Source organism: Mandrillus leucophaeus, unplaced genomic scaffold, assembly GCF_000951045.1.
Source record: "Mandrillus leucophaeus isolate KB7577 unplaced genomic scaffold, Mleu.le_1.0 Scaffold85, whole genome shotgun sequence".
Lineage (NCBI taxonomy): Eukaryota > Metazoa > Chordata > Mammalia > Primates > Cercopithecidae > Mandrillus > Mandrillus leucophaeus.
In genome coordinates this window covers 1169242-1193176 of record NW_012109252.1, presented here as the reverse complement: position 1 = coordinate 1193176, position 23935 = coordinate 1169242, and positions in this window count along the sequence as shown.

The following is a 23935-nucleotide window of genomic DNA, read 5'->3' as shown; positions in this document are numbered from 1 at the left end:
AGGGCTTCTCCCAGGAAATGCCGCAGTTATCCTGGGGCTGATCTCACTCAGATTCTCAACTCTGAAAAGCAAACCATATCTCTGAATGCTTGGCACATGCCAAAATGGGCTCCAGCATTTGCTGTTCATCCTATGCACAAACAGCATTCCATGAATGTGCACAGAAGCACCATTACCAGGCCCTAAATTTGTCAAAGCTCTGATGGCTCCTACCAGCGTGATCCCTGAGAACATCTTAACGTGGGAACGCCTCTATCAGGTGTTTTCCCAGGCACAAAGGTAAACACAAAGTCAGGGAATTACTGCACGTTTACATCACACCAGCACATGGCCCAGGGCAGTGGCTCACGACTGTAATCCCGGTACTTTGGGAAGCTGAGGTGGGCAGATCACTTGAGATCAGGAGTACGTAGGAGATCAGCCTGTCCAACATGGTGAAGCCCTGTCTCTACTAAAAATACAAAAAACTAGCCAGTGTGCTGGCACGCACCTGTCATCCCAGCTACCTGGGAGGCTGAGGCAGGAGAATCACTTGAATCCAGCTGGTGGAGGTTACAGTGAGCTGAGATCACACCACTGCACTCCAGCCTGGGTGACAGAGCAAGGCTTATCTCAAAAATAAATAAATAGAAAATAAAAAATATATCATGCGGGCACCCATCTGACCTAAACAATGCATAACACAATGAGTTATGTCCAGGCCATGCCTATGCCTTGCCCAGGAACCCTCCCAGAAAACAGAGTGGTGAAATTCAGGACGGCCTGATGACAGCTTCAAATCCCCATCAGAAGAAAAGAGAGCACATGGTTCAACCTGTGAGAAACCATAGCGGGGACTTTAGGAAGGTCCATCACACACACCATGAAGCTCCCATGAAAGCACAAAAGAAGTGTCTAACCTGACCAGAGGAGTTCAGAGACAGAGCGAAGACCAGCAGCTCCTCCTCCAGTTTCCAACGCAGCCGCAGTCGGCGAGACTGGAGGTTACTGCCACTCAGGGACCCCTGGAAGCCAGCCTCTCTCCAGTTCCACCCTCACGGCAGCTGCAGAAGAGCATGCTCCCCTCTGCAGCCTGCGGCTTTGATTCCTGGAATGCAATACCACAGACATCATAGACATTTTTATTGGGAAACCACTGTTTTTGTCCTTGCCTGCACTCCCAGGCCCTCTCCTACCTCCTGTTGGGAAAGATTTGATGACTGAGACCTTTTGTGTTTCATGTTTTCCCTGTTGGAAATAAATGCAGATGCTTTTGTACATGGATTTTATAATAAAGTCGTTAAGATCTTGCAAATGTAGTGTTAAGATCAAACTCTTTTTCAATTATTGTTTAGTACTTTACTTGCCAGGTCACCCTATCACATGGGAATAGAAGTCATTAAGAGGCATATGAAAACCTCGTAATGAAAAGTGGATTAGGAAAGAAAAAGACTCTCAAAGTGAGAGGAGTCAATCTGTGTTCCTCGTTCTTTCATACATTCACTTGCTAATAACAAAATGGTTGTATCAATGTTGGGTGTTATCCCTATGATTAACTATGATTAAATATAAGTATAGGACTTAAGTTTATATTTTTCTACAATTAATTCCCAAAACTAAAAAGCTACATTTCTAAGGATAAAATAGAAAAAATAATCAAAGTAACGATAACAATTTAGGATTGTCTCAAAGTCACATATATTAGCCATCCGTTAAAATTTTATTTTTTGCTAAGACAACAGGTCTTTGAGAGACTGAGTTTGTAAATGATCAATTACCAGGTCACATATGAAAGGAGAACCCTGACCCACAATCTGCCACAAGCAGCCCCAGGAGCCAGCTCTTGTCTGCAGGAGTCAGCTCAGAAGCCGCCGGCTGCAAGTCAGGATCCAGGAAGGAAGCAACGGCCCAGGAGGCCAGACAGTTCACCCTGAGGCAATCAGTGCCAAACGGCCACGACATAATTAATGACTGACAGATTCCCTAATGTTGTCCCCACTTCCAACCTAGGACCACGTGGAGAAAGCCAAATTTCCCCCCTAGTCAATTCCATGAGATGCCCCCCGCTACCACCATAGCCTCCACCAGGGCTTCCCGAGCCTCTCTGCCAGCTCCCTGCCTCCTGCGAGTCTCTGCCAAGCCCAAAGGGTAGGGGTGGCTCCATCTCTCTGGCAAACTCTGAATAAATAGCTCAGGCCTGTTCCCATTTGGTTGGTCCTTGTTCATTCTCACAACTGCGGTGGTCGCATGATGCCTCCTTCCTTCATATTAACACCTCTGAAAGGATGTTTTTAACACTCCTAGGTGCAGAATTCTATATTTCTTCAAATCCCCCTGTTCCGTTTTCATAGAATACGAATGGTGTGGGATATGCAGAAGTTGGAACGTGCACCTTACAGGAGAAAGGTCCCTGCTGAGTTTCCCCGTTTATTAGGAGGAGAGTCTGGCAGATGCTCCTAGGTATGTGACAAGGTGGACGTTCACCGTGAGTCACTAAAGCTACATTTCTAATTGAAGGCTAAGAGCTGGGCTTTTAGAGTCACTGGGAGTGACCTCCCTCGGGCACATCAATCACTTTGGAGACGTCCCTTGGAAAGCTGGCTGTGATCCTGAATGTTTCTGCAGATGGAAGGTGGATGGACTCTTTCGTGTGTTGAGAGTTTCACAGAAAAAGGGGCCCTGCCTCTTGGCCACTGATGCCTGTCCCAGGGAGAATACTTAATGGGGCAACTGCTAACTGGGCAGAGCTGGACTCAGTCCCGGCTCAGCACTGGTGGTCTAGGAAATTAAAGAGCTAATCAAAGACATCTGTGGATTTGGGATCCCAAACGGGATGTGCCTTTGGCTAAGCCTACCAAGAAGAAAGGGACCATCGCATCTCCAAAGCTGTCTTAGCCCATTAAGCACCTGCAAAGCTGGAGCAAAATTCTCCATTAAACAGCGACACCTGGTGGCCAAACCAGGAACAGCACCAGCAGATTGACAGCCGTTATTGACAGGTTTGTAATACAACAGCCTTGCTCTAGGGACAATTTAAAGGGGCGATCCTGCATATGCTCATAACTAACTAGAAAAGTTAAAAGATATATCCATATTTCATAATGAGTTTGGGGAACAGTCTATCCCATTTGCATGCAAATTCTCTTTTGAGGAGTACTTTGCCAACTAATCATTAGCCTTTGAGAATTTCTGCACAGGCTACTCTAGCTACGCATATGATTTGACAAGAAGTTAGTGAGCTTCAAAAGCAAAACAAAAGACATCCAATTAAATGACTTTATCAATAAAACCAGAAAGAAATATTTTAAATATAGTTCCTCCTCAAATTCAATTACAGCATTTATTTTGAGTCTAATAATAACAATCACTTAGACAGCAGCTGAATTAACATGCATTATCTGTAAAAGCAAAGTGTGTCCTAAGCAAGTGAATAAGCTCTCACAAGGAAAATGTTCCAAGTACCTAGGATGAATATTTGAAAGCATTCTTAGGTTTGGTCATTTTCACATAAATCCTGTGCAAGTATTTTGTTTTTTTTTTAAATGCAGTCAGTGAACTCCTAAAAGACAGCTGCATTTCTGTTAATTCTTGATATTATGAGACAAAAATTTAAAATCTATCTGGAAGAATGAAATATTTAAAAGTTAAGAAAATTTTAGAAGAATCTTTTAAAAAATATGATACCAGATAAATTACAAACTATGTACTAGGATACAACTAGGATTAAAAATTAATAATACAGCCCTAACTTTTATGGTGTTTGAAGGCTATTGGAAAACATAATAAGTAAGCAATCCAATACTGGATATTAAAACATTGAAAAAGGTACAACTTTCTAAAAAGTGTGGTACAGATAACTTTAATTTAAAAAAAAAAACAAAACAGCAGTTCGGAAACATATCCTACAATGTTATAGTTTAATATCTATCAAATGTTGGCATCACTACTCAGTGAGACAAAATAATTCACCTGAGAAGTAGTGTTAGAGCAATTGGTTACACATGGTGGGAGGGAGGCTGGCAACCAGCGGAAGTCTTTATCTCCTGATGATCCCAGCTATCTATGCATATTGATTACAGAGTTAAATGTTAGAAGTCAACCTTCAGGTTAATACATGCTTAAAAATTAACCTTTAGAAGGTAACAACTTTCCATCTTAAAGAGCAGTAGAAGAAATCCTTGGGAAAAGCACGCCGTTGTTGGCATTTTAGAGCAGTTTTTTGTTGAGGGGAGGGACCATCTTGTGTCTTCTCGGATGTTTCGCAGTGTGCCTGGCCCCAACCCACTGGCTGCCTGTAGCGTGACCTCCTCCCCCAGCTATGAAAACCAAACATACATTCTAGACTCATCAGTTTCTCAGGAAGATCTTCAGGAGTTATGCCTAAGAGTGCTTTGAATCTGTTTATCAAATTGGGAAGAACTGATATCTTGAAAAAGATTTATTCTTCCAAACTGAATATAGTTTATCTTTCTATCCATTTAGATCTTCTTTAATTTATCCTAGAAATGTTTTTAGAGTGATTTATAGGGTATCAATTTTATGCTATAGAAATTGATGGTTTTTTTTTAAGAAAACCATTTTTCACATATTGGCCAGTATACAGAAATATAACTGATTTTTATAAGTAGAACCTATATTCCATGATCTCACTAAATTCGTTTGAGTATTTGTTGTTTATTTTTAACAGATTTGAGAGGGTTTTCTATATAAAGAAATATGTCTTCTCTAAATAATGAAAGTTTTCTTTTCGACGTTTATGTTTCTGTTTACTTTTCTTGCTTATTGCATTGCCTAGGACTTCCTGTACAATTATAAGTAAAAGTGGTGAGAATAGGTATTCCTGTCTTGTTTCCAATATTGTGGGGATATCATCCAATGTTTATAGTAAAGAAAGTTGCTGGAAACAGGTCTGTCAAGATTACCTTTTCTAGATGAAGTTGGTTGCTAAGATGTTATTATCAATGGGTAGTAAATGCTGCCAAAAGCTTTTTCTACACTTACAGAGATAATCTTGTTTTTACTTGTTTACTCTGTTACCATGGTGAATTATACTGATTAACTTTGAATGCAAAATAAACTTTATATTTCTTGGTTAACACCCATCTGCTCATGATGTACCATCATTCTTTAGAGAGCTTAATTCAATTTGTTAATGATTTCCAAAGAATTATTGTTTCTATGTTTGTGAATTTTCTTTCCTTATAAATTTTTACCCAGCTTTGGTATTAAGATTACTCTGGTCTCATAAAACTAGTTGGGGTGTAATATATTTTCTGAATAATTTAGATAAGAAATTATAGAAATATTTTTGTAAAATAAAGTTTCAGAACTGCTTTCAACCATTCCACTGATTTTTTACATGACCCAGAAACTTCAGAAAATACGTAAATGATGAATGCTTTATTCAGTATCCACTTTCCTTGAACATTGTATGACTAATTCACTTGGATACATTTTCTAGCTTTTTCTTTATATCAGCCTTGTGAAAAGGCTGGTAATGAATCGCTTATACCGATTTTACAAAAAAGAAACTAAGGCAGAAAAATTCAAAGTGACTAGATAAGCATTATCCAAAGACAACATCAGGAAGCAGCAGAAAGATATGGGGACTAGAAAATTGATATGGCATACTTTGGTCAGAGAATAAATATATGTTATTGGAATACAGGTTAAATTTTAGAAACAGAAAATTATGGCCACTTTATCTCTGGAAGAATGGTGACAGGAATTCAACAGAAAAGAAGCCATCAATCAGGGCAGAGAGGAGGAATCAGACCCAAGCAATCTATACATGGATAGAGCACCCATGTTCTCTTTCACCGCAGAATAACTCTCCAGACGCTGAAAGCTCCAACTTGATCCTTAAGTGCAAAGAGGAGCTGAAGATCACGAAAGGGACCAGGTTCAACCAATCCCATGGGAGAACACAGTGAACTCTCTTCACCACCATTCAATCGCTTTCAGGTGCAGAGTCAGAGTCAGAAGATGCAGCAACAATGCAAATGGGGAACACTCAGTTCAGCGAATCTCCTTAACAAAACCATAGTGAGTACTACAGCCATGTTATTGAGAACTGAGCTAGTGCAATCTGCATGCCTAGCTACAAGGGACATGTTGACAATATTTCCAAACTCATCAAGCAAGTTGAGACAAGTATCATATTTCTAGGTTCTTGATATTGTTTGGCTGTGTCCCCACCCAAATTTCATCTTGAATTATAGCTCCCATAATCCCCTTGTGTTGTAGGAGGGACCCGGTAGGAGATCACTGAATCATGGAGGCCGTTTCCCCCATACTGTTCTCGTGGGAGTGAGTAACTCTCGCGAGACCTGGTGGTTTCATAAGGGGAAACCCCTTGCAATTGGCTTTCTTCCTCCTCTCTCGACTGCTGCCGTGAGAGATGTGCCTTTTACCTTCCGCCATGATTGTGAGGCCTCCCAGCCACATGGAACTGTGAGTCCATTAAATCTCTTTCTTTTGTAAATTGCCCAGTCTCAGGTATGTCTATATCCGCAACGTGAAAACAGACTAATACAGTTCTTATGTAAAAATAATATTCAAAAGCATTAATGTCTTTAATGGTCCTCAGGGACAACCTGCCATTAATTTTATTAAACACTGGATGTCACTGTTGCTATTTTATAATACAAAATAATTTATGGAAAAAAAGAGTTCCTAATCGATATTCTCAGAATAGCTATAGAAATTAATTTATATTTTATATCTATCACTTAAAAAAAAAGATGTAATCTCTTCAGAGAGGCTGGTTTCTTCATAGGATTTTTGTTTTTAAGGAAAAATCCCTGCATGCCACATTCTCTGGCGCTGTCTGTAACTTACATGTACATAAATCTGTTCTGAACTCCCCCATTTGGCCGTAAGAGGCCCGTGCGACTATGTAAACCTCCTGGTGAAGGGGCAAGTTGCTTTCTGTGAAATCAGAAATCCTGCTCTTTTCTTGGCTGGGCACAAATTAACCCTTCCAGTTATCATTGTCAGCATGTAAAATGACAGTGCTGCTTCCCCTGGGTGCAGCTTTGTAATGAATGACTGAGCTAAGTGCTTGTCATTTTCTATCAGCTGAGAAAACACGTTTGAGTCAAATTACTAGAGTGATGGAAGCCAGCAGACCATCATCCAGGAAACTCAAATTGCCTTCTTAGATGTGGGGTTGACGATGACATAGTGACTTCTCGTCTGGAATTGAACTGTCAGAATGCATCGGTGCTTGGCTATTGTTGCTGTGTTTGTTAATTAGCGTTTACATAGCAGGGTACACTAATATCGAAGTGAACGATAGTCACATTGTAATCCGTGAGGTAGACTGCAGTGACATTTTTAACATTCAGCTTTCACAAAAAGCGTTTTTTTCTAACCAAATTTGATTTTAAAAAGTCCATTTTAATAAGTGTAATCTTGTTAGTATTTATTATATAAACTACCAACTTGTGAAGCGTAATGCCATAATGTGCATTTAACCAAAACTACATTGCATTATATGTGATCATTCTTTGATGACTTAGAAAACATTTGCGATGTCTTCTAGGATTTGAGGTTTCTACAACCAGCATCACTGATGGTAAAAGAGACACACTTCTTCACATATAACTGGCTTTTCTTTATCTTTTCTGAGGTATCAAGTGTTTGCCACCAACAGTGTATCTAAGACACAATGTCTGGCTAGTCTTGCTATCAGAAAGGTAAGACGTTTGCAGACATGGTGACAACACAAAACCATACATTGGTGAAGACATTTCATACCAAGTTTCTTTAAATATTTTAAATCAAAAAATACCATTTTAAAAGATATAATTGGGTTAATCTTCAACAAGGTAGCTTTCATCCCAGCTTTGACAGATAATAGAAAAACCTTCGCAAAGCAGAAAAAATAAATTGTGAACAAAAATTAGGGACAAGAAATTACAAGTTGTGCCAGGCTTTTGTAAGTGACTTTGTCTCAGGCACCAAGCACAAGTAGAAAAACATGAAGACAAAAAAAAAAAAAATAAAAGAAATTTGGAGGTATTTTGAAGGTATTCTGTGGAACAGGTTGGGATCTGCACAGTACTTGAACATTCTACTTTTTAAAATTAATATTGTTTGTTTCTGTATTTCTGTTACAATAGTCATATAAATGAGTAACAAACATTTTCAGCATTCATTTGTAAATGCATGCATGACTAAATACACACCTTTCCATTTCCGGAAGTGAATTACAAATTTTTTCATGCCAAAATTTGAAAACAATCTTCTGTGACATCTAATAACTATAAGATGGTGACTGATATGAGGTGACAACTACCTAACATGCTTTTCCTTATCAGCAGTTACTATTTAGCATATTATGTATGTCTGCGGAATGTAAAATAGAAGACTTATCTCACAGTAAACAAACAGTAATTTCATTTGGGTTCACCAATAAGAAAACAAACAAAAATCGGATTAAAACAAATATGTGCATCTGTGAAAAATAAGCCACACAGGTCTCTTCATTAAGGAAAATAGAATTTGACTTAAGAATACACTGTTATGGCCGGGCGCGGTGGCTCATGCCTGTAATCCCACACTTTGGGAGGCCGAGGCATGCAGATCAGTTGAAGTCAGGAGTTCAAGACCAGCCTGGCCAACATGCTGAAACCCCATCTCTACTAAAATACAAAAATTAGCCGGGGGTGGTGGCACACACCTGTAATCCCAGCTACTCAGGAAGCTGAGGCAGGAGAATTGCTTGAACCCAGGGGGTGGAGGTTGCAGTGAACTGAGATTGTGCCACTGTACTCCAGCCTGGGTAACAGAATGAGATTCTGTCTCCAAAAAAAAAAAAAAAAAAAAAAAAAGTCTGTTACTTTTCTAAGTGCCAGAAAAGGTAAAATCTTATTTTTCTTTTTAAATAATAGGTTTTCAACTTAATACAAAAACTATAGTTCCCACTAAACTTTAATATGAGATTTTTATATAATAGATGAATATCCTTCAAAATATGGCAAGTGCCAATTGTTTAGATAATAAAGTATTTCTAATTAAAGGAAAGTATTTTACATCTATAAGCACGTAAATGAATCATGCATATTGTATTGAGAATCGTCTCTAAGTGCACATTATATTAGGTTGAGCTGTAAAATTATCATTTTAAAATATTAATGTATTTTAATAAATTCTTAAAATTTCTGCATCTAGATGTAAAAAGAAAGTCTTTTTTTCTAACTAGCTTTATATTTTGAGTAATGAAGTAGGATATGAAGTGAAATTTTATTATTATTTCTTACTAAGTGTTCATTTCAGCTTATTTTTATGAATACACATTTATTTTGATGAAAAAACTGAGTAAATGAAATAAATCTCCATTTAGTCATTTTAATTTTTATAGAAAATTCCTTTCAGTTTCCAAAAATATGTTATTGCTACCCACAAAATTCCAAAGTTAACCTTTTCTGGGCTTATTTTTATTTGCATTTTGTACCTAGCTTGCTTTTGAGAATATTAATGAAAAATAAGTTCAAATGTGAAATTAGGATAAAAGCACAAATAATGTATAGGTAAAATATGTATTTTAACTATACAATTTATTCACTTTTGAATGATGGAAGTTAAAGTAACTAAAATGTCTGCCACTTAACTCGTAATTTGAAAGTTCTTACATATTAATCCTCCTTTCTCTGAATTATTAATTAATATATATTTTAAAATTTTATGAGAACTTTCAAACACACCCTAAATGTTATAAATTGTATATGTGCATCATGTATCAATCATCCAGATTGAAATTATTAATATTTTACCATCTTAATGTTTTACCATCTTCATCTAATTCTCTGTTTGCTTATTTATTGAAATTGTTTTTCTTTCTGAGTCAGGGTCTCTCTCTGTTGCCCAGGCTGGAGTGCAATGGCATAATCACAGCTTACTGCAGCCTTACCCACCCCAGGCCCAGGTGATCCTCTCACCTCAGCCTTCTGAGTAGCTGGAACTACAAGCACATGCCACCACACTCAGCTAATTTTTCTGTTTTATAGAGACAGGGTCTCACTATGTCACCCAGGCTGGTTTAAACTCCTAGGCTCAAGCAATCCACCTGCCCCAGCCCCCCAATGTGCTGGGATTATAGATGTGATTCGCTGCACCCAGCTGAAACTTTTAAAGCAAATCCCAGACATGGTGCCGTAATTTCTCTACATGTATTCATGAAGATTATGGACTTTTTAAGATACATAACCACAATGAAATTATCATGCTTGATAAAAATCACAGTAGTTCCTCAGTATCAACAGGTACCTACAGGTAACTCTAATTTTCCTGTCTCCAAATGATTTTAATATATTGGTTGTTTTGAATCAGATTCCAAACAAGAACACACATTAGGTTTGGATGCTTTGTAACTCTGAAGCTGTTTTAATGCATAGTGCACTTCCATGTGCAACGTTATATTTTAGTGCCTTAACTTGTTGAAAAATATCGTTAGTTATTTTTAAGAATATTTTTCATTTTGTTATTTCTGTTGCCTTCTTGCCGGTGTTTTTAAAACTAGTTCCTTTGTCCATATTCTCTAGATTTGACTCAGTTTTTTGACTAAAGACTTGACTCAGTTTTATGAATGTTGCTATGTCCTTTCCATTATGTCATATCAGGAGGCACTAACTCCTTGATTCATTCATTTCTAGAGATACTAAGTTTGTTACCCAGGTGCAGTGTCTCACACCTGTAATCCCACCACTTTGGGAGACCAAGGCGGGTAGATCACCTGAGGTCAGGAGTTCAAGACCAGCCTGGCCAACATGGTGAAACCCTGTCTCTACTAAAAAGCTACAAACATTAGCCTGGCATGGTGGCACATGCCTGTAATTTCAGCTACTCAGGAGGCTGAGGCAGGAGAATCACTTAAACCAAAGAGGCAGAGGTTGCAGTGAGCCAAGATGGTGCTCCAGCCTGGGCGACAGAGTGAAACTCCGTCTCAAAAGAAAAAAAAGTTTGTTCAGCTGGTTCAGGTATAGGCAGTCTGGTTTTCCTGACATCTTTTTCTGTGACTTACTCAGTCTGACCTGAATCCATTGTTGAAGCTCAAGGCCATGTCTCCCTGTGGAGAGAGAGGAGACAGAAAGAAGGAGGTTTTGCTATGGGAGTTTGAGCCGGTTGTGACAGTGATGGATATGCACACAGAATGCAACTCTCCTCCCAAAACCCCACAGAAAAGAGCCAAACAATAGGTCCACCTAAGTTTCATGGCATAAATCTCTTCCAAATGAACATTGTCATCCTGGAAACAACAGTGATTCTATTAGCTCTTCTCTGAGCTATTGACCTTATAACCAGGAAGTTGTAAAGAAATTGCTTTCCCCTAAACAGAAAAGAGAACGGCCTGTCATTCTGGATGTGTTTGGATTGCACTTATCTCGAACATGGCGCCCAGTTCAAATGGTATAGAACTTACTTGAACGGAACAGGGAAAGGCAAGGAGGCAGGAAAACAGCTCAGATGACAGAGTAAGTGCAGAAAATTTTTAGAATCATTGTGCATGCGATTAGTCTACAGCCTACTATCTTCTTTTGTCTAATTTCAGATTTTGAAATAAAGAATATCAAACAAAAAAGAACATACTACTCATACCAAATTTCAAATTAGACAAATATATTTTACCATGTATGCTAGAAACAATGTTAATATCATTAGGAAAAGTCTAAAATGAGTTTAGTATTATATTTTAACAACACAGTAAGTGCTTTTGTTTCAAAAAATCTAATTTAACTTTTAATTAGTTTGGCTTCTATAACAAAAATGAAAGATTTCAGTTTCTCTTCTGCCACTCCCTTACTCTGTGACCATAAATACGGTAAATTACTTGCAACAGAGTGATCAATTTTCTCATCTATGAAACAGTTGCAGTGAGCCGAGATCGTGCCACTGCCCTCCAGCTTGGGCGACAGAGTAAGACTCCGTTTCAAAAAAAGTAAGTTTTAAAGTGCTTAAAATATAAATGTTGAAGTGATATAAGTTCATTCCAAACAAATTCAAAACAAGTGACTGGAATGGGCTGGACCCTCAGCAGATTGACGGCTGTGTTAGGACTTGGCAGGTGACCGGCTCCAGACCCATTCTGGGGAGGGTGGGTGGATGGGCGCAGAAGCATCTGTGAAGGAGGCAGCGAAGCAACTCTGTCCGGGGCTCGAGGAAGCCTCTGCTTGGTCCTGTCATGTCCCATCCTGTGTCCTTGCCTTCTCAGAGACTCTCAGTGACGTTGCCTGAGAATCAAGGAAGAAGAGAAAACTCTCCCCCACTCCATCCCTTCCAGCCTGCTGAGTTCAAAAGCAGAGTTTCTTAGCTGGAGCTATCCAGGTTCACAAACTTTGTCAAATCTGGTTCCCAAGCAACAGAAGACTATTCTGTTGCCATTTTTAAAAGTTTGGCAACATTATTCTGTGTTTTAAATAAGCTATTGTTTGCACGACATTTTAGAAACAAATAATTACAAGCTACTGGATTAGAGAAGAAGAGACTGGTCGCCTACTACTTGACTGGCCTTGCACAATTCACTTCACTTTTATTATCAAGTTTTCTTTCCCATCTGTAAATGGGGCTGATGGTGATGTCCACCTCTCTGGAGGGACACGGACCCCTGCTGGGTCCCCACCTCTCTGGGTGAGGGACACGGACTCCTGCTGGGTCCCCACCTCTCTGGGTGAGGGACACGGACCCCTGCTGGGTCCTTTGCAAATGTCAATTGTCCACATTATTGTCAACACTGAGCTTAGACGTGGGATCGGGTTGAAAAGAAAGGGAGAAATCAGGAAGAAATCACAAAGTGATTCATACTTCTATTTTTTGATCAAAAACTGAGAGAAAATGAATATGGTATGGCATTAGGAGGCCGGATAGTTCTGATAGTCTTATCTCCTTGGAGAAAAACATCTGGAAAATGAACTTTCCTCTTCTTTCAGCTTCACTGGCTGAGACGCCAGTGTTCAAAATCATCAACAGAAGAAAACCTTATGTGAGCAAACAGAGAAGAAACCTGTGACCTCCCAGCCAACTTCAAAGGCATAGTTTGGTGATTGACAATTCTGAAGGGATAGGAGTGAAATAATCTGATTTAGAAAAATGTGGAGCATGATTCTGAAAATGTGTATTTTATTGCTGTATTTTGATACTTTGGTTCTAGGGTGAATATTCTTTGTAGCGTTTTGACTTTGGAGCCTGGTGGCATTTGTTTCAGTGTTTTAGGATCCAATTACACAAGGCTCTGTCATGACTACACTGGATAATTCTATTAGTTACAAAAAAAAAAAAAGGAAAATAGGAGAAATGGAAAGAGAGAATAATATGAAAGACACCAGAAAGGTAAAATTGATGATATCAGTCTTTATATTTCCTGTAGGAAATTGTCTTAAAATTCCAAAAGATCTTTTCTGAATGCAGAATAAGTGGGGTGGAATAGAATTTCAGAAGGTGCTAGCTTGTTAAAATAATCCCCCATTGTCTGGGCCTCTGGCTCCTATAAACCACATTCTGTTCATTGTGGAGATCCCTCCCTGTTGTCTCCTTCAGATCTGAAAGTTTAGCAATTTGTGATTCTTTCTGTGCTGGAGGAGAAATTCCTCATAATGGACAGTACATCCTTTTTGTGAGCAGAAGCTATTTTTGCATGTTATGAAAGCATCATAAGATCAAGGAAAGCCCATCTCTAATGAAAACTGATGATAATCACATAGGGAGGGCATGGCGGTAACTATGTTCCAAATCCAGTGCTTCACTGGGAGGGACACCTTCCCTGTCTCAGGTCCAACACTAGGACACTGCAGTGTGATTTTGAGCATCTGTCGCTAAAACTACATCGCCTTTTGGTAGTACTCATGCAATAATCCCCTACAGAGTCCCTTGTTGCCTTCAAGTTTTGAATAGTGAGTTGCAATTAGAAGAATGGATTGGAATCTGTGTATATCACTCTCCATAAAGCTGAGAATGAGGCAATCACCTGACTGTGATCTGAGCTAGTTTCAGAGAGGGAATCAAACGAAAATAGGAGTTAAAATACTTCTGTCACATGGTACTCACTGCACAATCCAAAATCAACTTGGTTCTTGTAGATAATCTCTCAGATCTAACAATTTGGATTCACCAAGTGGAATTACATGAGCATTAGGTCTTCATATGTTTCCATCTAAGAACTATCCACTTTTAGTGTTTCTCCCAGTGGAACATCACTTCTGCCTGTGTACCATAAAAAAAAGTGCTGTTACTGTGTCGACAAAAAATGGGAATTTATTTTTTCTGAAAGTGATTTACTTTGTATTTACTAATTTGAATGAAAATTGCAGAATAGAGATTTATAAGGCCCTGGAAATAGCTATTGAGTTTTTGGAAGGAAAAAGAGGTGGAAAATTCTAAGGCAGAGAAGATTCATAGACAGTAGAAATCAGGGCAGATCAGTCTGATTTTCCTGTTTGACACAGGGTCCAAAATGTAGGACAAAAAAAGACACAATTACAACAATTTATAGACCTAATTGGCTTTTCTCTGTGCTTCGTGAATGAGGCAGCCTCTTTTCTACAAAACAGAGTGACAGCTCCTCTGGGCAATGGTGGACGGTGAGATTTGTAAGGTGGGAACAAGAAAGATACAAAAGAAAAAAAAAAAACAAACTGATGGGTTAACATCGGTTCCCTCCAGTTACTTTTCTTACAAGGTAAAAGCAGAGGGATCTTTCTCATGACACTGACTCAAGTACACTGGAATCTCTTGTCTTCAAGAAAAACTGGTCTGTTTTGTGAACTGTCTGCTTCCTTAAAGTTTCGGTTCCACTATGAGTGCTTTAATTTTGGTTTGCTCTGGTTTGTTGGAGTCTAGTGCAGGAGCTCTGTCCAAGTCAATGGCCTCCCATAATTACTGTTTAACCGTTTTGAGTCAAAAACAGAGGGCTTGACTTGAGACAAAAGCAGAATAAGGAGAGGTACCCTGCAGTGGGAGCTTCTGCAGAGCTGCGACTGGATAGCTCGGAAGTGCCATCCAGGGCTCTAGTATTGGTGGTTCTGAGTAGGGAGTCAGAGGTGATTGTCTTTGTGCCAGGTATCTCCAAATGTTTCCCACACAGCCAGGGCGGCCACAGGTTCTGAGATGTGCATCAGGTCTTCAGGAAGAGACAGCATTGTGCGAGATGGACATATAAACTGTGCTAAAGAAGAAAGAACGCAGGTGAGATGGAAAAGGAGACGAACTGTGAGTCTGTGGGGAGGAGGGTGGCTTTGGAGACGGGCTGAACTCGGGGTAAGAGGGACTATATGTCAGGAGAGATCAGCTGAGCAGCTGGAATTGGTAATCCCACTGAGACGATGGCTCATGTACTGCCAAGGCAAGGCAAAAGTTGATCACCAAGACCAAGAGTCTGGAGACTTTGGGGAGATGGAAAATGACCTGGAGTGGCACTGCTTATGGGAAAGTGGTATGACTTTAATAGCTGCCCAAGGGTAGACCTCAACAACAGAATCCTGAAAGAACTTCAAGGCTGAAGATGGAGAGGGTTTGGGGAGATTTGACTGAGTGCATTCACTATTTGAAAAGAAAACACACCTGGTGAATAGAAGTGCATTCCTGTTTCAACAGAGGCAGCAGCACTTCCTGATACATGAGAATGCAGCGATAGATGCTGAGTTGGAAGTGTCAGATTCTAGTATAATCCTATTCAAATGTCAGCACATAAATCCATCTGAGTATTATCTATGAAATATAGTTAATTCTTCTATCCTTCTCAGAGGTAGTTCCACTAGTACTGAATTGTCAGTGTGATGCTTTCCATCATTTCTCTTTGAATCACACAAAGCAATATTTTCAAGTAAGTAGATAGTGTTCATCAATGGCTAGGCGTGTCACCTCCAAACGTGCTGCCTGAAATCCCTGCTTCAAACGTCTGGAACTTGTATTAGATCACAGGTGAGCATGACAGTCTCTTTCCTAGAGAAGAGTACATTGTAAATTGCCTGCCTCTTAATTTTTGGGGTCCCCAGGGGGGCCAGTCTTACCTCACCTGGGTATGGAAGAACATAAGAGACAAGCAAAAGGAAAAGGCCTGAGAAGAAATAAATTTCTACAGAGAAATTAAAAGGAAACATCATTCTATGACCCAAATGAAACAACATTTAGTTCCTCCATCTCTTGTGTGAAATGTTTATCCCCAGGATGGGACCACCACCGAAGCAAATCAATTCTGGGAATGCCTGACCGTGAGGTGAAGTGATCAACCCCATTGAGACTTAGCCATTCCTGATGGTATTTCAGGGAAATTCACAGAAAGGCTTCTTCACAGGTCCACAGGCCGTGAAGGCTTTTCCCAAACTTTAGATTCAACCTGCCAATTTAGATCCACAGAAGACCAAGGCAGGTGCCTAGATTTGGAGATGCCGTCAACAGAAGCTGGCCCAGAAAGTCAGAGACAGTGTTGACCCCGAAGGGGAAGAGGATATAATCATACTTTGCTAAACACAGACAATCACCGAAATAGGATTTTAATTTATAACTGAATTATCATCTGAAGTCCATAGAAATTGGAAACATTTTCCCCCCATTTTGTACATTACACATCTGAGACTCATGGAGTTCTGGATTAACATGTAAACGTTTCCAAAGTCTCACCTTTTCTTGCATAACATGCACATGTCTCGTCTGTAATAGGAATCACACACAGAAGTCAGCAATCCCAGCACAGACCCTCAAGTGCCATGCACTTGATAGTCTTACTGGTTGCAGGACACTCTAGAAAAGAATTTTAGAAACAAATAAGAGAACTGAAAACCTTCATCTTTTATACCTTGAGACTACAGAGAAGAAGAGGCACCAGATGTTTCCAATTGAGACCAGAGAAATATTCAGCTTGACCCTAGAAAATCTTTCTAAAGAGATTTCACAACACTCAGCTCATGTTTTGGGTCCATGAAACCATCTTTAGGTGAACGGTGCTGTGTTACCTGTGAGAAGTGAGCAGCGACGAGTCTCGTCGGTTCCAGAAGGGGTATTTGTGTTACTGTTCTTCATCGTCTGCAGTTCTGCAAGTATTGATCTCAGTGTTCCACAAGGCGTATTACAGCGGCAAGGAGAATATCATTTTTTAACATTACAATTAAATTCCATTTTTTACTTAAATATATGTTATGTCAGTGCTTTTCTCTAGCAGGTTCCCTATATATTATTTTAGTATTAGTAACGTCAATATTTTTTCTTCTTTTCTTTCACTGAGACAAGGTCTTGCTCAGTCACCCAGGCTGAAGTACCGTGGTGTGTGTGATCACAGCTCACTGCAGCCTAGACCTCCTGGAGTCAAGCAGGCCTCCCACATCAGCCTCCTGAGTAGGTGAGTAGGTGGGACTACAGGTGTGTCACTACATCTGGCTAATTTTTAATTTTTTGAAATAGAGACAAGGTTTTACTATGTTTACCAGGCTGGTCTCCAACTCCTGGCTCAAGTGATCCTTCCACCTCAGCCTCCCTGTATTAGTCTGTTCTCACACTGTTATAAAGAACTACCTGAAACTGGGGAATTTATGAAGAAAAAAGGTTAAAATGACTCACAGTTCTGCAGGCTGTACAGAAAGCATGGCTGGGAGGCCTCAGGAAGTTTACAACCATGGTGGAAGGCCAAGGGGCGCAAGCACATCTTACCATAGCAAAGCAGGAGAAAGAGCAAGAGAGAAAAGGGGAGGTGCGAACACATGAAACTATAAGATCGACCTCATGAGGACTGACTCACTATCACAAGAACAGCACAGGGAAATCCACCCCCATAACCAGCCACCTCCCACCAGGCCCCTGCCCTGACACTTGGGGATTACAATTCTGCATGAGATCTGGGAGGGGACACAGAACTAAACCATATCACTCCCAAAGTGCTGGGATTACAGGTGTGAGCCACTGCATCTAGCTGAGTTTCAGTAAATTCAATCCCATCTTTAAAGAAATTTTATTTTCATGAAACATTATATCGTAAGTCGATCAGTTATTTTACATTTATTTCTTTGTTTAACAAAACTATTTTGACTAAAAATCATCACATATAAAACATTATCTTAAAAGAAAATCACTTTGTTTTCTTTGTGTTAAATATACCTCTATAGCTAACATTGCAAAGGTTCCCTGCAGAATCATATAAAAAGCGTTGGTTGTCAAATGATCAAAAGTAAATGATAGCTAAAAGTGATTTGTTGGATTTTCACCTACTTTAATACAGACATCTTCTCCAATAGATTTGAATATAGGCTGTTTGTGGCTTAACATAATCTGGAAGGTAGTTGGCTAAGTGGGCATTTCAAGAAGGTATTGGCATATACCAATGTGAAGGTGAGAAGAGTACGGGACTAGGAATAAACCTTAGATTTCTTAATACATGGCAGGTCCACCATATTATCTGCATAATTTCTAAAGGTTTCTAAATTATAAGACTCATTTTAGATAAAGGTTTGTGAAACTTCATATCAAAGTGAGCATGAGTGTGTACACACATTTGTGTAAAAATCACACTTTGATAATAATATATGGGGGTTTTAGTGCTCCATGTTCAACTCAATCTTAAAATTCCAGGCTTTTAAATCACTTGACAAGTTAAGAGATGGTTCCTGCTGTAAGAGTGTGGACTTAAATTGTTCTTTCCACTTTTTAAAAATTAAGATTGAAGACCTGTTATGTGTCTTCAATCTTGTTTGGAAGGTTTTCCACAGTTGAGACCCAGTTGTTCCAGCATAATTTGTTGAGTGGTCTCTCTTCATCCACAGAGCTCCAGAATGTCTCCTCTTACAGGAATCCTACATGTGTGCGTCTCTTTTGGGGGCTCTTTATTTTGTTCCACTGGTGGTTGTCATTCCTGGCACTACCAGCTTTCTGCCTAAATTACGATAGCTTTAGTAGAAACTTGAATTCTTGCATAGTAAGCTCTCTTCCCTGTTACCTTCAAGAATATCTAAGATATCTTTGAATCTTTCCATATCCACATTAATTTCAGAATCAGCTTGTAAAGTTCCTCAATATATTTTTGCTTTTGATTAAAATTGTATCTTACCCCAAAAATGAATTGGGGAATAATTGACATTTTTTTTTAAAGTTGAGACAGGGTCTTCCTCTGTTGCCAGTGCTGGAGTACAGTGGCGTGACCATAGCTCACTGCAGTCTCAGACTCCTGGGTTCTAGTTATCCTCCTACTTTGGCCTCCCAAAGTGCTGGGATTACAGGCGTGAGCCACCATGCCCAGCCTAAGTGACATATTTTAATATTAAATCTTCCAAACCATGAGCCTGTAATGTCTCGAGTTTTAAATATCCACTTTAATAATCCAATAAGATTGTGTAAGTTCCAACATATGGCTCTGGTACCATACAATGTATGGTACTTTGTTGTAATTATTTCCAGTTATTTCACACCTTTGATGTTATTATGAATTATATTTTGTTGAATTTTTTTGTTGCTGCTATACAGAGATTTTTAAAAATTTTTGATATATATGTTATATATATATCTTAGATTTTTATGTATTTACGTCATCATTTGAGAATGACTATTTTACTCTTTTTTTCTAAGCTACATATTTTAGAGGTTGTTTTTGTTCCTCTTTCCTTTTTCAGTGGGCACAAATTTCAGCATGGCATTAAGAACTGTGAGTGAGCATTCTTGCCTTGTTTCTGTTTTCAGAGGAAGATATTTTGTTGTTCCCCATTGATATTTGCATTTAGATGTTTTGTAAGTCCTTCTTAGTATATGAAAGGTATTATGTTCCATTCATTATTTCATTCAGCTCAAAAAATTTTCTACATTCGACAATGTATTTTTGATAAAAGGAATGTTTAGCAGTGTATTTCAAAAACATATTTCAAAATATATGGGACTTTTCCAAATTTTTCTGGCTATTCATTTTCCCACTTAAGTGCTGATAATTAAGAAAGTAAATTACTATCTTCGTCTGAGTTAAGCATTGTATGAATGCCAGTAAAAAGAGAAGTAGATAACATCATGCAAGGTAAATTGGGGATGTCAGTTCCTAAAATGTGATACCTGAGCCAGAGTGGAAGAAGCTGCAGCTTTAGCACTGGTTTAGATTTTTGGTTTGTTTTCATCTTTCCTCGACTCTGGACACTTCTGTATCACCTACATTTACAATGCTTGAAGGTCACCCTAGCTTCATTTACTTTTTATTCTAAAGCCAAATATTTAGGTCCATTAGAGGCCAACATTATTACTAAGAGCTCTTTAGCACCCAATGACGTTTTTCTTTCAAAAGGTCAATATTTTATAGAATCTAAATTAAGTGGGAAAAGAGATTTAAGATTCACTATCAATACTTTCTAATTATTTTTACATTTTATAACAAGATTAACCTTTTGGTGAGTTCTGCTAAACTATGATAACTACAAATCTGGAAAACTTCGTCTCCCCCCAGCCAAAATAATTTTGTCTTTGAGCTTCTTTCTTCTTTTTTGTTCTTCTGGTTTTGGTGACACATTGAGAGTAGATTTCAGCAATTTTAAAGAAAGTAAGAGGGCTATTCTCCTCAGTACAAGTTCTCCGAGGAAATTTTTTTTAAAAAAGTCAGACATACTTACCAATCTGCAAATAAACTGAATAGTGACATAAAGTTAAGGTCATGGGAGGATTAAAATCTGGATTAAAATCCAGAAAGATACAGAATTCTATAAAAATAAATATAATTTCTGATATCCTTTTAAAGATGCTGAACAGCTGAGTACACTCTATTTTCTTTTTTTTTTTTTTTTTTTTTTGAGACAGAGTCTCGCTCTGACGCCCAAGCTGGAGTGTAGTGGCCGGATCTCAGCTCACTGCAAGCTCCGCCTCCCAGGTTCACGCCATTCTCCTGCCTCAGCCTCCCGAGTAGCTGGGACTACAGGCGCCCTCCACCTCGCCCGGCTAGGTTTTTTTTTTTTTTGTATTTTTTTAGTAGAGATGGGGTTTCACCGTGTTAGCCAGGATGGTCTCGATCTCCTGACCTCGTGATCCACCCGTCTCGGCCTCCCAAAGTGCTGGGATTACAGGCTTGAGCCACCGCGCCCGGCCGAGTACACTCTATTTTCAAAGAATAATGTTTTCCCTTGGTCCCTGGTCAGCTATGATTTCCCAGGATGATATAATGTTTCTTGCACTGGAAAAATACATATTATTTTTAGGTTAAAAGTAATAAAAAGTGTTTTTTTCCTGTGGCTATCCCTACTCCTCAAGCTACTAGGAAAATGGTGAAAACAGAAAACTCAAAACAAGAATACCAACAGATACATTTTCTAAACCTTAACATGCATGTCTTTGAGAATTCACTTTTGTTAACCACACTTCAGGTATATAATCTTTTTCCTTTAATAATCTGTGATTTAACTTCTCAAATGTTTTTAAGCATCTGGTGCTGGTTCCACATAACCCTCCGTCTTGGGAGGTGCAACCCTCTGCAGGTTTCTCCCTTCATCACTACTAGCATCCGTTCTCTCTCGACAAGCTCTCCCTGAGCAGGAGGCTTAATAGTGAAGCGGAATACCCTGGACAATGAGAGAAAAAAGGGGAGAAGAAGTCTTTTAGCTATTAGAGAGAGAATGATGATATAAGGAATGTGGCATGTTGATTTAAATATTCGGATATTGATTTAAATTACCTTGAAGACATGCACAAGCTGTAGTTGAGAATTATACATTAGTAGGTGTCATTTTGATCATAATTAAGAGGCCTCTGGTAGCACTGGCAGCTTGACTTCCACTTGGAATTTCTTCTCCTAAGTATTAGGCACCTGCTTCTCTCCGACATGGTACCACCTATCCAGGTTGCTCTCCTCCAAGCATTGTTGGAGATTCGCCTTGTGTTGCAGACCCAACCTGCACTCTGGGTTGTCTTGTTAATTTCTGAAATACACCTCCACATAGATTTACCTTTGTGAGCACATCCCTGGTCTTATCTGTATGCGGTTAGCAGGTATTGAGTGAGCACATCCCTGGTCTGATCTTTATACGGTTAGTAGGTGTTGAGTGAGTGCATCCCTGATTCAATCTTTATACGGTTAGCAGGTGTTGAGTTTTACTGATTTTTGATCCCCGGGCTGGGTATACTCAGGAACACACATATGCCCAGGTTTATGGGTCATTATTCACAAGGTTCTCTTAGGTTTTCTAATGTGAACATTTTGTAGTCTTGGCGAGACTCAATAAAAACTCTCTAAAAGAAAATAGCTAGAAACAAACATGGTATAAACTGCAACATCAGAAACACTGTGTTGAAATAAAGCAAGAGTTCACGTAGCCTGTGTTCAGCTTCTGACCACAGCATCCAGAGAGATTCTGCAGTGGGAATCATGCTTCTACTGACTTTTCAAATTATGATCACGGAATACACATTCTCCTGGATGCCAAAGTGACTCATGTTTCATGGATCAGCCCAAAGGTCAGTTCCTCTACTAAACTACTTTGAATCCATAGTCGTACAGTTTAAAAATCTGGAAGGCACTTCTGAGATCACCCAGAGTGATAAGGTCATTGCAATATTTAAATCATGAGTTGAAAGCACGTTGCACAATGTAACATGCTATAAAAAATATATGTATTTGTAGGAATTATTAAGACCCTTCATTAGCATTCCTGTGGAGTCATCACTAGGAAACTTGTGGTCTCTGAAAAGAAGACTGTTTTTATACACAATCAATGTTTCTGTGTTTTGATAGACAGAATCAATAGCTACCAACTGTTCTGCTGGGCTCAAACCACCAAACCGCTGGCTCTGTATTCACATCCTCTCGGTTCAAAATATTTTTAACCCTATGATGTATAAATTCCTACTCTGTACAGTTTTTCCACACTGACCAATATATACACATCACAGAGGACACATTGAGTTCTGTGCTTCCTGCTATGACTGTTACAAAAGGAGGCTCCCTGCTTGACAGCTGTGATGGCCTAGGAGTCAACTTCTCAGCAGCACCATTCTGGAAGTTAAAATCTTACGTTTAATTATATCTAACACACAGTTTTCAGAGTTTAGCTTTAAAAAAGTCATCTGCAAAGATCTAGAACCAGAATACCATTTGACCCAGCAATCCCATAACTGCATATATACCCAAAGGAATAGAAATCATTTTATTACAAAGACACATGCACACATGTGTTCACGGCAGTACTGTTCACAATAGCAAAGACATGGAATCAACACAAATACCCATCAATGATAGATTGGATAAAGAAAGTATGGTACATATACACTAGGGAATACTATGCAGACATAAAAAGGAACATGATCATGTTCTTTGCAGGGACATGGATGGAGCTGGAAGCCATTATCCTCAGTAAACTATTGCAGGCACAGAAAACCAAATACCACATGATCTCACTTATAAGTGGGAGCTGGACAATGAGAACACATGGACACAGTGAGGGGAACATCGGGAAAAATAGCTGATGCATGCTGGACTGAATACCTAGATGATGGGTTGATAGGTGCAGCAAACCACCATGGCACACGTTTACTTATGTAACGTGCACGTCCTGCACATGTACCCCAGAACTTAAAATAAAAATAAAAATTTTAAAATAATTAAGAAAGGAAAAAAGCAGTCATCCTTTCTGTACAGCTGAAAATCATCCTCAAAAGTAGTTGGAATACTGCACTCATATTCTTAGTGCTTCCAGAAATCTCCCAACTGTCCCAATTGTCCCACTGTTTTGGAAAATAATACATTGTGTGTATATAATGAATCTCTGCAAAGGGCATCTAAGGTTGGCATGAAAAGACTCATCTTGTGTGATATGCATATGCTGAGAATTATGGGTCTATGCAGATCGCCCTGGTCAATTTTACCTTAGAGTTTTGGGGAGGTTAATTAATTTTGCCTAGAAATACAAGATCACTTTTTTTCTTTTTTTTTTTTTTTTTTTTTTTTTTTTCAGGGTCTTGCTTTGTTGCCCAGGCTGGAGTGCAGTTAGTTCTCAAAAGGAAGCCGGGCAGAAGCACATTA